A 22653-nucleotide genomic window follows, 5' to 3' on the forward strand; every position below is an offset into this window, starting at 1 on the left:
ACTAGGTCTTTATGCTCAGTGATATCTAGGGTATTATTCCGGGACTTCTACTGAATGGAAGTTCTGATCTAGTCCCCGAATAATACTTTCCGCATTGCTTAAAATACAGCGTCACCCTCAGCAAAAATGATGAAACAATAAAATTGATAATCATTGCTATTGAAGAAAAGATCCTCTAAAGGGGACACACCTACAGTCGAACCGTCATCTCTCTGCTGAACGGAAGTTCTGACCTGAGCTCTCACGGTTTCGCATCTAACCCCTTACAGATATCATCTAGGTATATTCACCTGTAAGACTGAATATTGGGATCTGGATACGGGAATATATTCAAGAGGTGGGACACATGAATGAGTTTAAGTTCTTAAAACGCCTAATTCGTATCCTGAATCAGTTGAAATTTGTGTGAAAATTTAAGTGGATCAGTATATCGACAATCTAAGTGAATTGTTTAATTCTTAATGTGTAACTAAGCTCAACGGTAGTTGTGACTTGTTAAAAACTGATATGATCCTCTGATGCATACTCAAACAAAAATATTGTCTGTAAATATGTTTGTACATATTTCTTTACTGCTTTATATTTTCAGAAAAATACAAAAAGATTTTTGATTCTGCTTTATTTTCGACAACCGATGTCTGAAATGCTGAGTTTCAAAATCTAAGTAAGCTGATTGTGTTTCTGAAAATAAAACAAGTTCTTTAATTTGAAACTTGAAATTCTTTATCAAAAATCAAAAACAGTTTGTGATATCTTCAACGTCATTAGTTTGGACTTGGATGATTAATTGTGAGGGAGTTGGATTTTGGATTCTAAATGTTGCCAAATTTGTAAAGTTTGTTGATAGGGAGAGTGATATAGAAGGTTTGAAAGATCCAGATTATGATATCTGGAAGTTTAAAATTTTGTTACTTATAGTTGTATGAGTGATTGCAGGTAAGAGTCCAGACTACGATCCTGAAAGCATAGTCTAAGGGGGAGTCTGAAGACGAGCTCAAAGCAAGGGGGAGCTTGTAATCGGAACGCAAGGTGACGATCCCTAAAGCACGGAAGCTTGATGAAAGGGGGAGTCTAAAGAAACTGATAAAGAAAGAGTCAGGACAAGATCCTGAAGAAGCTAAAAAAGATAAAGATTGAAGGATGCTTACAATGTTACAATTTGGATGAGGAGGTAGAATGATCAAGACTGAAGATGTGTCATGATAAAGATTAGAAACTGAAGACTTCGTCAATATCCAAGGGAGAGTTTGTTAGTGCACTATGTCTATTGACTTCGTCTTGTATCATGTAATCAGATAGGATAGGATATTCAGTGCCCGAGGTTCGAGAAACAGATTTTTAGGATTTAGGAGGTGAATCCGCTTGAAACTGAACAAGACCATTTCAAGCGAAATCAGAACTATCTGATTCCGCTTGAAATCGCCTTGACCATTTCGAGCGGAATCCCAACACTATATATAGGGCAGTTGTTATTTTTATTTGGTACGGCTTCAGAATTTGTAACGAGGTGCTGCCAAAATTTGTCCAGGTTGTAATTGTTGTTATAATCAATAATAGAGACAAATTAAAGAGTATCAAGCTATTTCCACATCCATTTCACTGATTCCGCCTTTGAATTGGATATAAAGCTCTTCTGAACGACTTGTTCGGGTCCTTATAACGATCCTACATGATCACTATATTGACATAATTGTTGGTGGAGCCTTCAACTCTGAGCCTTACTCACCCAGTTATGCTTTCATAGCTAATGGGGAAAACCAGATCTCTGACAACTTATCCTTTGAACTGAATGACCTTCAACATTTTGACCCCACGGATCTAGAAGAGATGGACATTTTACATCACCTTGCCTTGTTGAGTGTTAGAACAAGCAAGTTTTATAAAAGAACTGGTAGGAAGTTTCTAGGATTGCATGGGAATTTAAAGGTTGGGTTGGATAAATCAAAAATCAAGTGATATAAGTGTAATAGGCTTGGTCACTTTGCTAGGGAATGTAGGAGTTAAAACAGTGGACCAATTATCACTCACCCTAGTCCAAGACCTCAAAACACTCAAAGCAATGTCCACTATTCCCAATATACCCCTGCTCCTCATATGCAAAACACTTGTAGGATCGTATTCGGCCCTGTTTGAGTCGATCAGAAGAATTCCTATCCAAATCAAGAGGCAGAAACTAATGATTTGGTGCGATTTCAGCCGGATTCACTTTAAATTGCTGTTGTATTGATTTTGATAACGTTTACAGACTCTGACAGCACTTCGGCAGCACTTCATGGCTAACTGGAAGAATACACCTCTAACTATGTGTTTAGGTTCGCTTGAAAGTACCCCTTATATAGGCCAACAGGTTTCGCTTATACGGTCATGTCCGTATAAGCGAACCTACATCATGACAAATAAGCGAACCTAACTTCTTGACATATAAGCGGACCTATATGAATGACACGCGAAACCTATACAATCTCATGTTTCTAGGATTTCGTGCCATATCTAACCTATATATCACTAGACTCGATATAAGACGTAGTCGACAGACGTAGTGCACCAACAAACTCCCCCTCAGATGTTGACGGAGTCTTCAGTGTCGAGTCTTCTCGATTGTCAACCTACAGTCTTTATCAGTCTTCAATCTTCCTCTGAAGTATTTGTCATTGCAAGAATCCGCAAACTCTATCTTCATCATCAACAAACTCCTCTCTCTTGGATGTTGACACGGTGTCTTCAGACTCCCCCTCTCAATCTGCTGGGATCGTAGTATGGAATTCACAGCTTCAAAATTTATCTTCAAGATCGATACCTGGCTCTATTCCATCATAGGAACGTCACCTGGCACACATTTACCTACACAATCTCTTCCTTCACATAAGTTTCTTTAAAGATTAAACTTTTAAACTTTTAGAAACTTTTGCCAGAACTTCCAGAAATGATTTTACATTCAGGATCTTTTACTTGCTCTTTTCAAGCAAACTTAACAACATCACATACTCTCTCCCAAACCTGTTCTTCATGTTTAGCACTTGGAACTTCGAAAATCAGCTTATCAGTCATCAGTTGTCGAAAATCTTTTTGGATTTCACAAAAATTTATGCTAAAAGACACTAAAATATTTTTGGATTATCTGAAAGAAAGTAACTAACATCACTTTTTAAAAACACGAAACAACGCAGAAATGAAATATTTACAGACAATATTTTTGTGAGTTTGTGCAAGAGGATCATATCAGTTTCTGAGACATATCATCAACACCGTTAAGCTTGATTTCATTTTAAGCTCTAAACAATTTACCTAGATTGTCAGTATGTTTGTCCACTTAAATTTTCACACAAACTTCAACTGATCCGAGATACGATATTAATGTCTTAGATACTTAAACTTATTTGTGTGTCCCACTACTTGAATATACTCCCGTATCCAGATCCCAATATTCAGTCTTACAGGTGAGTATACCACAGATGATATCTGTAAAGAGGTTATGTGCGAGGGCCGTGAGAGCTCAGGTCGATACTTCCGTATACGCAGAGAGATGACGGCTTCGACTTTTGGTGTGTACCCTTTAGAGGATCTTTTAATTACAACAGCAGCGACTATCAATTTTATTGTTTCATCAGCTTGCTGAGGGCGAGCTTATATTTCAAAGCTTTTTGCAGAAAGCATTATTCGGGGACTAGGTCAGTATTTCCATACAGCAGAAGTCCCGGGATAATACCCCAGATATCACTGAGTATAAAGACCTAGTATCTCAGAATAAAGGACCTTTCAAACAAGATTTCAGGGGTTACCTATATATCCAAGCAGTTTTGTTAACCCACAGAATAAGCAAGTTTGAAATTTAGGTTTATATCTCTTTACAGTTTATTAAATGTGCGAAAACCTACTGACACATCCACAAAAGATTGTTTATCACATTATGACTTTACATTTCTTTAGCGTGTCACGATAGACCAATGATGTACTATCATTTCCTCTTATATGCAACCAAAACTCATTTTTAAATTTTTCATGTTTTTGTCTTTTTCAAATTTTCTGATGTTTTTGGATTTTCTGAAAATTTCTTACTCCCCCTAAAATTCGAAAACATTTAAAAAATTGAAAACAAACTATACAGAACATGACAACTGATATCAAATCGCTTCAAATTTCCATCCGATTGGCTTAAACAATCAGAACTCCCCCTCACAACAAACTATTTTCCCATAATGATTTCAAAACACTTAAGTTTGTTTTAATCAGAATGGTTTTTCCGAAAAATAAGTTTGATGGATTTTACCACTTGTAGATTTGTCAATTAACAAATTCGGGGATGTGTTTCATCATATTTGTCTTTCAACCACTTGTAGTAAAATTTCAAGTACAAATTAATGTCCTTGATTTACCATATGCAGATATGCACAAACAAATCTTCAAACCTGTTTTTCAACCAATTACCATTTGTTGGTTGAATTCTCAAGGTGCCGATTCCTACTCCTCGCTTACAAACCTGGGAGTTCCGGCAAGTCCTGCAAAAACTTCTCAAACATGTTATACAAACATGATAAAGAATGATGCCGATTCATGATCCACGATTACCAACTTGGGATCTCCGGAAACTCAGGTTTTTACTCTTTGAAAAAAATATCCACCCAAGCCTGGCCTTCCTTGGGTGTAACTGTTTCTTCATCTTTACTTTTAACGGACTTGTGAACCCCTCTTTTGGCAGCATAAAATTTTTTAACACCTTTGGCCTTACCATTAACCATTTTGCCAAAAATGTGTTTCACATTTCCACTAAAAGTTTTTTCAACATCAAATTTCTTCTTGTCAGACTAAAATTGATTTGAAATTTCAACTTTTCCAACTTTCCTCATAAAATTTTCAGCACGCAACGGTGGAAAATTTTCATCGTTCATAGTTGGAACTTTTCTTTCAACCTTCTTCTCAACACGTGGCTCCTCTGATTTTGTGGAATCAGATTCATCACCAGAATTGTTACCTGAACCTTTCACAACCCATTTTTGATTTTTTACATTTTCTTTTCTTTTTGAAGCACTCTTTGAACATTCTCCTTTTTCAAAAATTGAATTTTCAAAGCCAGTAAACTTCCGGGTTGACAATTCAGTCTTCTCGACAACCTTTTCTTTCATTTTACCAGAGACTTCCTGTTTTGGCTTGAATGTCTTTGGACAATTCTTCGCAACATGACCAACAGTTTTACACTAAAAACAGGTTCTCTTTTCAATCTTCTTTGGAACATCATTCTTTTTCAACTCTTCTTGCTTCTTGGCAAGGAATTCCTGATTTGTCTGCTTTCTGAATGATTGTTCTTTCTCAGCTTCTGTCGTTTTCCCTGAAACAAACATAGTTTTTGGTTTATACATTTTTTTCAGTTTTATAGTTTTTCGGTGGTACAAAACCTAATCCTTTCTTTTTGAAATTACGATTATGGTTTGGATTCTTTTGGAAACTATAACTACAATTGTAACCCATTTTCTTGTTAATTCTTTGTTGATCTCTTGAAGTGTATTGTTTAGGTTTTCCGATAAGATTTAAATCTTTTATTTCAGAAATATTAATTTCTGTTATTTTGAAAACCTTTTGAATCATTTCAAATCTGACACTTCTTATTGGAAAATCATCATCTGAATATAATTTGTCAGAATCTTTCAAAGTATATGCCACTTTGAATGATTCATCATTCAAATTAGATTTTGATAGCAAAAACTATTTGTCATAAACCCGTTTGTCCTTTTTGATTGTTGACTTTGACGCATCACACTCAGACTTTGACTTGGGTTTGGATTCCATGTTTGACTCCTCACTATCATCTTTATCTAACACCTGATCGACCACACTTTTTATCAACTTCGACTCATGATCAGTGTCGGATGACGTGTATGTAACATCAATATTTTCTGGCAAGTTATCCGATGGCCCAGACTCCCATTCTAAATTTATAGCTTTTTTGACTCTCTCGGAATTTGGATTTCGAGGTGAATATCCATTTTCGACCGGGGGCGGACATCTTTTGTAGACCACACTTGATTTCTTACCAGAAGTCTTCACTTTTTCTTCGTTTTTTGTCATAAATTTCTTTTCTTCGGACGTCTTCACTTCTTCAAACGTCTTCAAATTCTCCACAACCGAATAAATCCTGTCAACAACAAAAGTAGAACATGAGTAACTTTCTAATAACTTTTTAACTTTATCAGTTTCTATCTTTTGTGTTGCTAACTCCAACTCTAGATCAGCACATTTCTTTATATGAAAATTAGCATCATCAAGCTGTCTCAGGTACGCTATCTTCAGTGTATTCATTGCCACAGCTTGTTCACCACTCGAATCAGTATACTTGTTGATTTCTCTGTTCATTGTATCATAGGATTCTTTCAATCTGTTTATATTATGCAGCAACTCATTGTTCTGCTTGATTAAAGAATCACAATTCATGCACTTTTCAGGAACTTTGACAGGTTCTGCATCAACTTTAACTTCAAATTCAGGAACCTCTTTGACTTTTCTGTTTAATCGTAAAAATTCAGCTCTTCTCTTTTTCTCAGCTTCAGCTTCAACTTTTAATCTTTCTTCTTCTTCTTCTTCTTCTTCTTCTTCAAGCTTTCTCCGTCTTGCTTCAGCAGCTTCCATGACTTTCCTGCATTTTTCAGCACATTTCAGATCGTAAGCATTTGCAATAAAAGCACTAACATTTGAAGTGTTTTTGGACATCTCTTTGGCCATGAGATCTTGATCTGGGCAAAAATCATCCCAACAGAAACCTTCAGCCAACTTTTCATCATCTTGTTCTGCCAAACACACTTTGCTGTTTGTTGAAATATATTTATCCCATGAAAAATTTTCATATTTGCTTAGACATGCTCTTTTTGAACTATCAACCACATCTCTTCCGTGAGCAGTTTGTGCCTGATGCTGTGCTGGTGGTGTGACTTGATGATAAATCGCCTTTTTGTGATAATCGTTGTTTCCAAAAGGATTCTGGGCACCAGTAGCTTCATGATTTTTGCACTCCCTCTTGAAATGCCCCTTTTCCCTGCAACAAAAACACGTAACTTTAGATTTATCAAAGCCTAAAGTTGAAACATTTGCATCACGAAAATCATCTCGGCCTGTAATTTGTTTAAACTTCTCAGCTCGTCTCATCACGCTAGCCATGCACCATTTAATGTCCATCAATTCCATTTCCTCAGCATCAATTTGATCGTAATCCTCTTTCGTGAGCATTGGATTACCTATCTTTCCGGCCACAAAACTACTATAAGACTCAAGAACCATTCCCAACAAAGACATTTGATTTTTAGCAATCTCTTCAGTGTAATCGTGATCATTTTCAAGACTAAGAACAATATTGCACTGAAGTTTTCTTCCATTCTTTGTTACAGAAATGTTTGGATCGAATGATGAAAATCTTGTGCTGCTTGATCCCTGGGATGACTTCTTTTCAGAAGAATCTTTAACACTGAAAGCAGTTTCGATTTTCAGAGAATGATTTGTTGATCCAGAAGTACCACTCTTGTAGTACAAGCTGATATCCTGTTCTCCATCGTAATTCTTCATCCTGGCAATCTTCCTTTGCTCCATCTCTTGAGCTTCCAGGTGTTTGATGAAATCTCCCAGTGTCATATTCTTGTAATCTTTTCTGTTGGATCTCAGCATCGTCAGAAACGTTCCCCATGTTTCATGTGGTAGCGCATCTGCAAGTTTTTCAATCAATTCATCAGTATCTTTCTTAATTCCAAGTTTTGTCATATTTCTCACCAAGTTACAATATCTATATCTGCTTGGTGTTTTCAGTTTTCAAACCACGGAATAAATCAAATTCTTTCTTCATGAGAGACATCTTATTTTTGAGCATATCATCACTTCCAACAAATTTTGCTTCCAATTCTGTGCAGATTGAATAAGCAGTTCCATCATGTTGAAGCAATATCAAGATATCTTCTTTTATCGCTTGCTGAAGTAGACTCACCATCAATTTCTCATCTCGATATTTCTTTTTATCTTCCGTACTCATTTCTCGAATTGTTAATTGCACACCATTTGTCATGGGTCTAACATATGGCTCTTCAGTGTGTTCCCACGCATCTAGGTGATAAGCCTCGACCCAGTTTCCAAATCGTTCAGACCACACGTTATAATCATCAATATCCATGAGTTTAGGTGGTTTTTGAGACGTTCCGGTTTCATTATCAATCAAAGCATTCTGAGTAATAGAGATCGGGCTAGCAAAGGCATTAAAGAATTCAGTGTCCATTGTTCAATTGTTCAAAGTTCACAAATCTCCAAGCTTAGGCAGTATGTTCTTTTGAGCGAAACACTAGTTGTCACTATAAGCGAATCTACTGTTAGTTCCTTGGAGCGGAACCTCTGTTTGAACAGATGAGCGGAACCAAGTTTAACCAAATAAGCGAACCACAAAGTTGTCACACGAGCGGAACTACAAGTTGTCTGTTCAAGCGGATCTACCTGATGTCTGTTCAAGCGGATCTACCTGATGTCTGTTCAAGTGGATCTCTTGAGCGGAACTACAACTAAGTGACTTTGGAGCGGACCTGTGATGAACACAAAAGCGGAACTACTGATGCATTTTGGAGCGGAACTATCAACTTAGGTGACACTGAAGCGAACCTAACTGTCCAAATAAGCGAAACTATCAAGTATCCGTAAAAGCGGAACCAAGTTCGAAGATCATTTCGTCCATTTTTTGTCCGTATTTTGGTCTGAAACTTTCCAGGGTTTGTTAATACATGATTCCGAGTGCAATGTGTGAAATTGAGCTGGTTTTATCGTGAAAAATTTTGAAAATTTGAAGAAAGTGTAGAAAATCAGAATGAATGCAGCTGAAATGGCAAGAACTCTCCCTCCTGAGCTCTGATACCACTTGTAGGATCGTATTCGGCCCTGTTTGAGTCGATCAGAAGAATTCCTATCCAAATCAAGAGGCGGAAACTAATGATTTGGTGCGATTTCAGCCGGATTCACTTTAAATTGCTGTTGTATTGATTTTGATAACGTTTACAGACTCTGACAGCACTTCGGCAGCACTTTGTGGCTAACCGGAAGAATACACCTCTAACTATGTGTTTAGGTTCGCTTGAAAGTACCCCTTATATAGGCCAACAGGTTTCGCTTATATGGTCATGTCCGTATAAGCGAACCTACATCATGACAAATAAGCGAACCTAACTTCGTGACATATAAGCGGACCTATATGAATGACACATAAGCGAAACCTATACAATCTCATGTTTCTAGGATTTCGTGCCATATCTAACCTATATATCACTAGACTCGATATAAGACGTAGTCGACAGACGTAGTGCACCAACAACACTGCCCACTTTACACATCCTGTAAACACTGTTCCTGTCCAATATGTCCAAACAACTGTTCCACGGATTCAGTATGTTCAATCCCCTGCACCCCGGGTTCAAGTGCAAACTGCACCGCAACAAGTTGCACAAACATCTGCTCCAGAACAGGCCAGTCAACAAAGTTTCTTTACACAGGGCTTTGTTGATTGGAGTAGCATACCTGAGGACTTAACTGATGAAAATTTTGCTCTAATTGCTAACCCTGATGTTTTACCTGATGAATTTTGTTTTATGGCATTAGAGACCATACTTGAAGGGCAAGAATCTGAGGAAGTGGAGTCCAAATCTGAAGTGGTGGAAGAAGTTGTTGAAACAGTGGTTACAACAGATATTTTTGGTGAACAAATGTTAAAAGAGAAGGTAGCCGAACCTCTGTTAAAACCTCTGGTTGATCCATGGGATGCCAGTTGTAACAACCCTCGCAAAATTTTCTATTTCCCTTTCTAAAAAAGCACACTAACAAACCCTAATTGAAGCCCACAAGTAGTACGGTGCGGCTCGAAACAGAAAAACAGACGAAATCAGCAACATGGCCCGTTAAAACTCAAGGGGGGGATCCCCTAAATGTTCCATGACTCGCGATAGGAGTTTCGAACACGTAGCATCCGAATTTGACACATTTCTGGGCTATACACGAGACAAGGCTAGCCTAGGCTAGATGGACCCTCCCCACGACACGCGCCAGGGGTAGAGGACCCGTGCGCAACACGCGGGCCAGACCAAAACTGGCTATAAATTCAGGGGATTCGCACTTGAACAGTTTGCATAATTCGATGTAAAAATTCGCTCGTTTCACTGCTCAATCGTCTGTTTCTTTCAAATTCCATCAAAACCTCGAAACTCTGCTATGATAACAGGGTAATAACTCGATCACTGCTACGATACAATGTCCGATTGATTAAAACTGATCCGATGGATGTTCAAGTGCTGCCTACATTGGGCTATACTTGGTCATTCGTCGTGAGGGGTTCAATCTCGTGAGTTATCATAAATGTTGAATTAAGTTACTAACCTAGTTTCGTTTGCATTGTATCTTTTACTAGGTTTACTAGCATAACCAGTAGGCAACTTGTGATCGTTTAAATCTGCAATGTGAGTCCATTCTCTTTTCTCACAGTTTGTGAGTCATTCTGTTTTTATCAAAGTTGCTTTGCAAAACCCTAAATATTTTCCAGTTATATATTTACAATGATTAAGTCTTTGTTATCTTAAATTACTTACAGTAAATGGGGTTTTGTATACAATACTTATCTAGCATCACTTTTAGGTGAATGGACCTAAATAATGATACGTCACTTTTGGGTGAACGGACCCAACAGTGATATGACCACAGTCACAGATCCAGTCGAGTGACAACTGGGTCAGCTAATTATAAGATAGAAGCAATTGTAATCGCTCTTAATACTGTAATTTATAACAATGTGTCATTATACAAATTGAATGCACTCACCACTATTTTTCGCTGATCAAATCTTTTTAAAACATGTTTCAGGTGATTTACTGTGAACAAGGAAAAGTGTCGCGTAGCACTCCAGCTCAGTAAATAAATAACATGTTTTCTGTAATCAGGGAATTTCCCGGTGAAATTCCTTTATTGTAAAGTACGGGGTTTGTCTCGAAACTTGTAATAAAATAATCCGGTGTTTTCAGTTTAAACTATCCTGTTAAAATTTCCGTTGCCAAATTAAATACCAATACCATGGGTTTCTGTCCCGCGGCTTCTGAACCGGGTAAAATGGGTCGGCGGCCGTGACACCAGTGTATGTGATAGTGAATGTGACTGTGTCATGATGGCTGCTGCTAAGGTATCACCTTAGGTCTTAAAAGATTTATGTTCAGATAAATGCATTATCGCTTTTTCTAACATAAAAGAGGTGAATGAAAACCTTAGAAACAAAATCATAAACGATGAACTATAATTTGAAAAGACTTTTAAAGAGTTAAAAAACAAATTGTTTGAAAAATAAAATGAGATCAGCAGCTTAAAACATGAATCCAGCGTAACCAAAGACCAACTCCAAACTATGGTAGAAAAATACCAGAGTTGCAAAAAGGAGCTTGAGTCCAGCCAAATCACTTGTGAAAATTGGGTGGAGTCTTGTAAAGGTTATGAGTTGATATTGGAAATGCAGATCAAGAGCAATGTGAAGTTTGGCATTGGATTTAGAAAACATGACCAAACTTCTGAAAACACTGCTGAACTTGAATCTGGCTTGGTTAAAGTGATTCCAACAAACTTGGCCGATCAAGAGATCAAAGTCACTGATAAAAATGGAAACAAAATTGTTTTAGAAAGGCCAGAGGGGTCATCAACCTTTGAAGAGATAGAAAAATATCAATTCAAACCCACCTGGTTTGATGAATGTGACATCCTTGAAAACTTTAAGCCAACGGATTTTTCCACAATTGAGGGTATCAAAGCACCTAAGGCTAAAATCATTCCTCTAAAAGACATCCCAGCAGAGGTTAAAAACTCTGTTGAAAAGGAAGTTGAAAAGAGGAAGAAAAAGAGAAAAGTTAAAAACATGTTTTATGACTTTTGTGAAAAGAAGAATCATGCTACAAAAGACTGTTTTCTTCTAAAAGCATATGATATAAACAAAACAAGTGCCATTGAGCCTGCACCTAAGTGCATAATTTATGTATCTCAAAACTTTTGAGGTTAAAAGAAAAGAGTATGCATCTAAAACATTGGAGAGTCCACAAAAACCAACTCCCAAAAACAAACAGATCTTTGTGCCTGTTCAAACATCTGTAACTAATTAATTGAACAAAACCTCTACTCCAGGAGAGGTACAAGTAACAGATGCACCACCTGCTAACCAAGTCCCAAGAGGACATGGTCAACCATCTTACCAAAAGGTCCCTCATGCTTATGAAGCCTACAAAAGGCCCTATAAGCCAAAAATGAATAGGCACCCTTTTAGTTATCAACATCTGACAGGAGATGGTCCACAACAGTGTTTACAGAAACTGCTCAAAAATCTGTTCAAATCCCTGACCTAACCACTGTTCATGCTCCTGGACTTGAGGCTGACCTATCTATGACCCCATCCAAAGCCATCTTGGCTTTGGAGACCCACCTAAACTAATTTGTTACTTGATGTGCAGGGAGTTTCTGCATGCTTAGATAGTTTATGGTATGTAGATAGTGGAGGCTCCAGGTACATGACTGGATGTAGAGCCCTACTCAAAGATTTCAAAAAACATGGAGGGGGTGATATATCCTTTGGTAACAATTCAAAAGGGAAGGTGTTTGTAACACCCCGAAATCACTCAATATAAGAATAAGTGAAAAATGAATAAAATTTAATTTAGATGGTGAAATATGAAAAATGATAAGTTAAATTATGGGAAGTGTTTAAATTAAACACTTAACAATCTTGAGGGGGGGGGGGTAATGTGGAAAATTATAATTAAGAAAGGGGTTAAAGAGGTTTAAACCAAAAACACACACACTGGGCGTGTTTTTGGTCGAACAGAAGCAGGAGAAACAAGGGTTACCCTTGTTCTTGCAAAACTCATCAATTGACAAGGAAATTCAGTGTTAATCGGCTGCATGTTACCAGATTTTCGATTAACCTAACATCCTCTATAAAGTGGTAAGTTCAATTTGGTGTTTTTGATGTATGGTAGGAAGTGGGTTATGACCCAATCTCGAAATTTTGCAAGAGATTGTATAGATTGGAGTTAGGACTTCTCTATAGAACAAGAATCATGTATGTTTATGTGTGAATTTGATTATATGAAAAGCTAATTGCATAACCCATTGATATAAATAATTAGAGATGTTGAAAGGTGGGAATAATGGGTAGGAATCATGTGTAGGATTGACATGTGATGATGTTGTAGTACTTGAATCTTAAACAAATTAAGTAGGACAAGAGAATATTATGAACTTGATTAATTGTTGATGAACTTTGAAATGAACTAGTAGGAATTATGCTTTAAAAGCTTGTACTTAGTGTCCCACAAATGCGAAACCCGCCAAGTGTTTGATGAAATGCTTGAAAGAATAATTATGTGTAAATTGGAAAATAATGGAATGAAATTTGGGGTACTAAACGAATGAATGAATGTGTTGATATAGGCGTGAAGGAAGAAGGTTCAAGTACTAAGAAATCGGAAGGCTCACAAGATCGAGGTATGTTCCATTTGCATACAAAACTTTACTTAGATTTTGCTATTAATTATGAGATACAATCCTTTGTTATAATGATTTACGGTGGTTAATAAGTAGATAGCAAATCCCTTGAGGATTTGGTTATGTTAATGAAGGTTATGACAAGTTATGCAATTTGACCGGTTCGAGTTGAACAAGTCAAGTAAGAATAAAGGTTCCACCCGTTTAGAATGGATGGTTATGAATGCAACCACAAATGTGGAATGTATGATGTTCAATCCGTTAAACGGATAGAACGAAAGATGTATGTCGAAAGAAAATAACCCGATGTTATCAGGTCACAAATGGTATGCTTGAATCTCAACATGAGAGTATATGCTATACCCATTAAAATGGGTAACCGAATGCGTAAGGAAAACGAAAGTATATAAATAAAGTAATGAAACTAAATTTTGGTAATTATAAGTGGAATAAATTTTAAGACTAACTTCTTAAAGTTTTGTTGTTGAATGTAGGTAAATCCTCATTTTAGGCGACTTGGCAATTTGGGGCGAGCACGTGCACATATTATGACATGCCAAGTGTAACACCCCGTGTTTCCGGAAGTCAAAGTCAAAGTCAATCCCTTTTGACTTCTTTGACTGTATTTAGTCTATTTTCAGGTTTACGTTAGTTGTATTATGTGGAGTAATTAATTACAATCGAATTAATCGAAGTTTATTTATCAATGCGAACCGCTTTACGACTGTGAATGGTAGGAAGTAACAATGCGATAAAGTCAATTAATCAGTAATCGAACTAATCTCATCATCATCGAACTCGAGACTCGAATTACGCGAACTTTGGTGTTAATATACGTGTGTGTGCCTTATGTGTTACTTGTGCTTGTCTAATTTATGTTATGTGTGGTAATCAATCGAAACTCAATCGAACTCAATCGAAATCGAATCATGATAATTAGTGGAGAAGAGATAGCGAGGTATAGATGATTGTATGTTAGATATAATGGTTGGGATTAAAAGTAATTTGAATAGGAAACCCTATCGTACTCGCATCATTCTCAATCGAGATCGAAATATCAAAAATCGTCGCACCGAACACTCGAATCAGGCGACTGATCGATCAGGCTACCAGCCAATCGGACATGCTGTCCGATCGAGCTGCCTGGACGATCAGCCAGCCCTTTCCTCTTATGGCATCCTATAAATACCCCTTGTCACTCTCAAACTTTCTACTTTTGGAAACCTCTGACCGACCAGCTCGTGCTCCCCTCTTTTTCTCAGATTCCTTCCGATTCCGGTAAGATTTCATCCTAAATCTTGTACTTTCTTGATCTACATGCACTCCTACACCTTTCTATCTTTCGAATCTTGAATTCTAACCGTGAAGTCATCAAGATTCAAGTGTTCTAGGGTGATGTCATCATGGTGTTCTTGAAGAACTTCATGTTTGGCTTCAATCCATCAAGAATAACTTGGATCTAGCCAATTTCCACATAAACAAACAAGGGTCTTTCATAGATCTAAACATTTACACGGTGAAAAGGATTGAAAGATGGTTTTCCAACTTTCTTTCAACTCTTATACACTCAATGCCTTCAATTATTATGCAAGTTTCCGTTAATTGCCTAATTGTCGACTATTATGCCCTTTTCACTTTAAAATGTGATTTTTGTAAATGTAAAAGAGTAAACACCTTAGTTACTGATTTATAAACTTGTACCCAAAATTTGATATCAGTTTGAGTTCTAGAATAGGAGTTATGCTCATTGGCGTAAATAAGAAACTTTTTACTAATTTAATGGCATAATTAGCATATAGCATATCTAAACCCAATTTTTGATATCAAACTTTTTACCTACTGATATAAAATAATATTTTGGGATTTTGGAGATTTTTATTTATTTTTAGGCTGAGCATAACTTATAGTTCTAAGTATAATTCGGTTATTGTCGGTTTTGCACTTTTGGGCTATAAAATGAGTTTTACAAAACTTTTTGATACCAAACCTTTTTCTACTGATCTAGTATGATAAATAAATTATTTTGAGCCTTCTGGAATTTTAAAAATATCAGCTTTCCTTTGAAAACCCGAAAATGGCTCCAAATCGTCTTTTTAAGCGTTTTTAACGCATAGTATGTATAAAAACTATTTTAAACATATAAGGTTTGATGCCTACTGATATATTCAGTAAATTTTTATATTTTAACAGTAAGCAAAAGTTTTAAAGTAAGAATTCCAGTTTTGACCTTTTAGGCATATGTGAAATTACCAAAATGCCCCTATGGTGCATAGTAAGGTTATAATTAATAAATTTCACATATATATGATACCCTACTATTATAACTTATTAAATTAAGTATAGTTACTGATTAAATCAGACATGTAACTCAAATTACTATTTGAACTCTTTTATAACCTTTTAAATGACCAAAATGCCCTTACGGGGCATAGTTTGAGTTTAAAATCATCTTGGGCATAATAGAAGATATCTTACTGATATCACAACATATCTATGGCATATTAACTTAGGAAACTTGTATATGATTCATATGGTTACTCGTTACGCACTTTTTGCGTTCGGATCGGCTTATGTAACTAGTTTACATATATTAGCCGAAGCGGGTCAAACCATATCATTATTGTCTCAAAATCCAGAATGTTTTTAAGTTACCCATATTAAACAAGCACGCAAGCTTGTCGGGTCAAAACCACATTCTAAGCCGGTCTTCGCCTTTCATGCGTTTGAACCGTATCTTCTTTAAAACTAACCGGTCTAAGCTTAGGCTAAAATAAAGACCCGTTAGGATTCTAATAGGTTATTATTAAACCTTCGTTCCAGAATAGGAGACCTGGTAAAAGCTATTTGCACTTGCTTATTGTGACTATACTTGCTCAGGTAAATACTTTTAACTTATTTTTCCCTATACGGGCTTGGGGTACGGTATATAAAATACCGCTTGGTCGGGCATTGAATCTTTAATCAAATGAAGGTTAAATCATTGAAATGACCCGTTAAAATTGTTTTGTTTGCTTAAAGCCTTTGGGGGGTTAATGACCATGTCCCGGATATCCTTGGCATCATTTTACGAAATGGCCACGACCTAAGCATGCGGGTGTAGGCGTACACCCGTTGGTGCATAAATAAATATTAAGGTATAACCGCCGGTTTTGGGTTTAACCGCTGCGGGACTATACAATGTGGTGTGTCTATTGATCTTTAACCCGGTGTCAACCCGGGCTACTGAATGCATAAGAAACATGTAAATCTTTTACAAGTTTATATTCAAATAATTATCCCAAGTTATAAAAATCTTTTGTGCCATGTGCATTCAAATCAATTTTAAATCTTTTCAAAATGAGTCAGTTAAATTGTATTTACCAGTGTAAACTTACGTATTTTCCCAAAAAGACTAAGTGTAGGTACTACTCGTAATAGGCTGGCCTCTCCTTAGCATCTATAAGAGTCTCGCAAGCTTGGATCATTGAGTCTGTTGAACAAGTTTCCTCTTTATTTTGATCTGCCTGTGGATCTGTTTCAACTACTTTGTGATACTTAAATATTACAATTTTATTTGGCTGAAATAAATCTATCTTTTGCTTCCGCTGTGCATTTATATATTGTTTTTTTGACTATGATGATATCAACTATGTCACGATAATCCCCATCGGGCCTACCGGTAATACGTGGAAATATCGGGGTGTGACAACTTCTTTGACTGTAGTTAGTCTATTTTCAGGTTTACGTTAGTTGTATTATGTGGAGTAATTAATTATAATCGAATTAATCAAAGTTTATTTATCAATGCGAACCGCTTTACGATTATGAATGGTAGGAAGTAACAATGCGATAAAGACAATTAATCAGTAATCGAACTAATCTAATCATCATCGAACTCGAGACTCGAATTACGCGAACTTTGGTGTTAATATACGTGTGTGTGTGCCTTATGTGTTACTTGTGCGTGTCTACTTTATGTTATGTGTGGTAATCAATCGAGACTCAATCGAACTCAATCGAAATCGAATCATGATAATTGGTGGAGAAGACATAGCGCGAGGTATAGATGATTGTATGTTAGATATAGTGGTTGGGATTAAAAGTAATTTGAATAGGAAACCCTATCGTACTCGCATCATCCTCAATCGAGATCGAAATATCAAAAATCGTCACACCGAACACTCGAATCAGGCGACTGATCGATCAGGCTACCAGCCGATCGAACAGCCAGCCGATCGGACTGCTGTCCTATCGGACAGGCTGTCCGATCGAGCTACTTGGCCGATCGGCCAGCCCTTTCCTCTTATGGCATCCTATAAATACCCCTTGTCACTCTCAAACTTTCTACTTTTGGAAACCTCTGACCGACCAGCTCGTGCTCCCCTCTTTTTCTCAGATTCCTTCCAATTCCTGTAAGATTTCATCCTAAATCTTGTACTTTCTTGATCTACACGCACTCCTACACCTTTCTATCTTTCGAATCTTGATTTCTAACCGTGAAATCATCAAGATTCAAGTGTTCTAGGGTGATGGCATCAAGAATAACTTGGATCTAGCCGATTTCCACATAAACAAACAAGGATCTTTCATAGATCTAAACATTTACACGGTGAAAAGGATTGAAAGATGGTTTTTCAACTTTCTTTCAACTCTTTTACACTCAATGCCTTCAAACCGATAGAAACGGAGCTTGTGCCGACTTGCTAATCATTCCGGTGGTTGCATGACTCAAGATCCGGATTCTATCTACGAGGTTCACCGATTTCGGGTTAAACGTTAAACTCCGTTCCAAACAGTTCCCCGGCCGGATTTGGGTGAGTCCTGTCCGATTAGGAGGAACAAGTAAGAAAGAGGGCCCTATGGTTCGACACGTTCTCAAAACACCTCGATATAACGACAGAGCAATTAGGACAGCCAAGTGTTAGACGAACAGGTCGACCAGGTCAGGATGCTGACCGATTGGACTGCTGTCCGAATGGACAGCCAGCCGATCGGACAGTCAGCCGATCGACCAGGCCAGCTGATCGGCTAGCACATGGACCCACACTTGAACAATTCATTGAAGTCTAGTATTGAACGAACTGCTGTTCGATCGGACTACCGTCCGATTGGATTACTCTTCGGATCATGAGATACTATACTTCAACATGTCACACCCCGACCGCGTATAACATGCAACCGCGGCGGAAACGTCGGGGAGTGTTGGGACAGAATTAATTGTTTCATAACCATGGAAATTAAAGTTACATTTTATTTATCAAACAAGCGTATTACATTGTCTTTAAACAGGAAATAAAGAGTTTATGACATAATTAAACTAGTCTATCTTCGTTTTATGTCTCTAAGGCACAGGTCCGCCCTAGTATCACAATCATCATCCTAAGCAACAGCTCCTGAAAACACATGTGAAAGTAGGTACGTCAGCATAAAAAAATGCCTGTGAGATACATAGGTTTTGTGAAAATGGGATTCATGACTTGAGTTTAAAGAAAACGTTTAATAACAGTCAGTCATGATTCTTGTAAATTGTTTAGTCTTGTAAATCATATGAGAAACGATAAGATCAGATGATATGTATAAATAAAATGTATGGTTAAAGGAGAGTAAAAATGAGTTTGTATAAGATAAGTTTGTTTGTAAAACAATGTCTTGTGAAGAATATGTTATTTGTGAAAAAGGTAACATCTCTATACTGAAATGATTTAAATAATGCTATGATAGGTAATATTATACAAACATTTATATATAGGAAGTACCAGCGGCGTATGTGACACCCCAGGAAAACCAGTGAACAATACAGTTTACCTAGCTTCCTCAGTGAGTCCATACCAAATTTCGGGACGAAATTTCCAATTAGTTGGGGATAATGTGACAACTCGTAATTTGGATCTACTTCGTGTAACGATACGTGTTTATGTGAACCTATTTGATTGAATGAATGTTACGGTTAAATGTTTAAATGTTTGCGTTATTGGACCACACAACACTACACCCGATCCATAAACCCATTGGGCTTTACTATTGTTGCAAACCCACTCGGTCCATGTAATGGACTCGAGATCACAAGACGGCCCAAGTGAGGTTTCGGCCCACCCTCACCTCACACGTATATGCATATACACAATTAGGGTTTTAGTTTTTCTCACTTTTGGCAACCAAGAACTCACACACCAAACTCTTTTCCTCTGTCTCGGAACTGAAGGCATTCTTCCCTCTCGAAGCTTTTGTCATTCACAACTTTCATCATCTCGGTTAGTGTGGTATGTGTTGATTTCATGCTTGATATGTATGGTTTTGCGATGATGTGATTATCTATCGGATTGCGTGATCTAGGAATGTGTTACATAACCGATTAGGGTTCATGCTAGTAAACCAAACAGAATCTATATAAAATTACTTTTGGTGATATATGTTGATATGCTAGAACAGAACCGGATCATATGTTGCTGATTAGTCAATGTTCTTAGTGTTAAATCGGTTGAATTGCATTTGCTTGTAACCGGCTGTGATGTTTTAGATTGCATGCTAGCCTATAAGTTAGTTGTTTACATGTTTGATTATTAGAAATCGGCTGTTCTTGATGTTGATTACACGAGTTGATCATATGAATATGTTATGAAATTGATAAATGTTGGTAATTGATTTGATAATTGCCATGATTGATCGGTTATTGAAACTGCCAAATCTGTTTGCTGGAATTACGGGATTTTTTGTTAAATAAAATAAGGAAACTGTTATAAGCTGTTACACACACACAGTTGCGACTCGGTATCACCAATCACGACTCGAGACCACAACAGCACAAGCCGAGACCATGGTTGCGAGTCCCGTTGCGACTCGTAACCGGACCATGATGAACCGAAATCACCATTGCGACTCGCAATCTCCTGTTGCGACTCGTAATCTCTTGCTGTGACTCGTGATGCTCGGTTGCGACTCGAAGACATCACCGTTACGAGTCCCGTTGCGACTCGTAACCTTCTCGTTGCGACTCGAGACGGACTTTATGTTATTGGATTCTCACTGTTGCAAGCCCAACTGATTTGGGCCGAACACTTGAATTCTGTTTAACTGATCGTTATTGGACTGCTATGAAATACGTGATTTTTGCCATGATTAAATGTGTATACATACGTGTAGTTTATACGTGCAATAGTTGAGTACGAACCTAACTTGCATAAGTAACCATGATAGGACGTGGTTGATCCCTTACTTGTATACTTGAGCATTTTATTGTCTGCCGAGCAAACCCAGGTGAGTTCACACTCCTACTAAGGCATGGGATTCCCGGGTCGTGGGAATGGGATAAAGGTTACAATTGACTAAGAACGTACATATGTTTTTCCTAGACTATCACCTACCATGATCCTCGGATGTCAGGACGGTTCCGTAGGTTAGAATAACACCTACGTGGTCATATGCCAATTACTGCCTCGGATGTCAGGCACGCACGTAAAACCTACGTGTACGCATTACCTACTTCTATCCTCGGTACAAAGGATACGTACGTGAAACCCACGTACACCCCCGCGTCTCCTATCCTCGGTTGTGAAGGATACGTGCGTAAAACCTACGTACACCCCATACGCGCTACTGTTCTCGGAAGAAGAACAGGGATGATACGAGTAGTTGATACGAATAGTCTAGTGGTCACATAACATGGGAAGCCCCCACCTATACAACTTACTATCGGCCCAGTAGAGCCACCCGTTATTTACTGTTACGCACTTACTTACTGTGAACTCGCTCAACTAGTTTGTTGATCATTCTGTTACATGCCTTGCAGATCGTTAGGTACATGGAGCTTGCACAAGGAGGAGCCGGTCGTTGTGGACAAGGATCGTATTACTTTGTTAGACACTTATGACATTTCAGTATTTTTAACTTGGGTTTACAACAATGCTTCCGCTACTTAAACAATGCTTGGTTTTGAAACATCGATCATGTCATGATGAACTATTTTAATGACTTTTATTATTATTAAATGCTATGTTTGATATGATTGATGGCTTGATCCTGGTCATGTCACGCTCCCAAGCGGTGGTACTCCGCGTGTGGATTTTGGGGGTGTGACAGATTGGTATCAGAGCCATTGGTTATAGAGAACTTGGTTTTAATATGGGAAAACGTTTTTATTAAAACCAGACTATAACCAGAACAGTGCTCTCAACGATCCACAACGACGCTTCGCTCCACGTGCAAGACTCGACATTTTAGGTAATAAGGTTTATGTTTATTGCCTACTTGCTAGAATTACTTAGAACTTTGCTCGTGGTATGCTTAGACTACAATGCTCACTATTTGCTATTGCTTAAGAACCCTTACGTGCTTACACTTTTCTGTCATCGCACTATTCGCGAACTTTTCTCACCTATTTCGCCTTTGACATGAAGATCAATGGCTGGAAGAATTAACATGACACAAGCCCAGTTAGAGGCTCTTGTTCAAGCCCAAGTTGCTGCGGCAGTTGCAGCAGCTCAAGCAGGTAGTATATCCTGCAGTATAGGCACACACTAGGATCTCTAGATCCTACATTAACACTCGTATTTAACTTCGTCCTATTCGTACACAATAGGTCAACACGCGCAGCAGCCTGTCTGCACATTCAAGAACTTTATGGACTGCCGTCCCGGCACGTTCAGCGGCACAGAAGGAGCGGTTGGACTCCTCCACTGGTTCGAGAAGCTAGAATCAGTATTCGAAATGTGTGAATGCCCTGAGGCACGCAGGGTGAAATACGCCACCGGCACTTTAGAAGGAATCGCGCTAACTTGGTGGAACGCGCAAGTACAGATACTCGGGTTGGCAGCTGCTAACGCCACACCCTGGAACGATTTTAAGGAGCTTATCAAGCGTGAGTATTGTACGCGTGAAGATATTCACAAGCTAGAAGATGAGCTGTATAATCTGAAAATGGTTGGGTCGGAGATTGAAGCGTATACCAAGCGGTCAAACGAGCTGGCCGTGCTGTGTCCAACTATGGTGGACCCTCCATACAAGCGCATCAAGATGTACCTCAAGGGGTTGGCACCAGAAATCCAGAGCCATGTTACCTCGGCTAACCTCGACAACATCCAGGAAATCCAGCGTCTCGCTCATCGCATCACCGATCAGGCAGTGGATCAGAATAAACTGCCTAAGCGTGTCAGCGCTACCGCTACAGTCACT

At 38.0% G+C, this 22653-nt stretch overlaps 1 long non-coding RNA gene across 1 annotated transcript; it reads left to right on the plus strand.

Moving 5' to 3' along the window:
* Window positions 1-12821: 12821 nt before the first annotated feature.
* On the plus strand, window positions 12822-14058 carry LOC110896552. The gene is made up of 3 exons (XR_002567987.2): window positions 12822-12964; window positions 13453-13506; window positions 14001-14058. It is a non-coding gene; the product is annotated as an uncharacterized LOC110896552 (long non-coding RNA).
* Window positions 14059-22653: the final 8595 nt, after the last annotated feature.

This window comes from Helianthus annuus, chromosome 15 (assembly GCF_002127325.2).
Source record: "Helianthus annuus cultivar XRQ/B chromosome 15, HanXRQr2.0-SUNRISE, whole genome shotgun sequence".
NCBI classification, from domain to species: domain Eukaryota; kingdom Viridiplantae; phylum Streptophyta; class Magnoliopsida; order Asterales; family Asteraceae; genus Helianthus; species Helianthus annuus.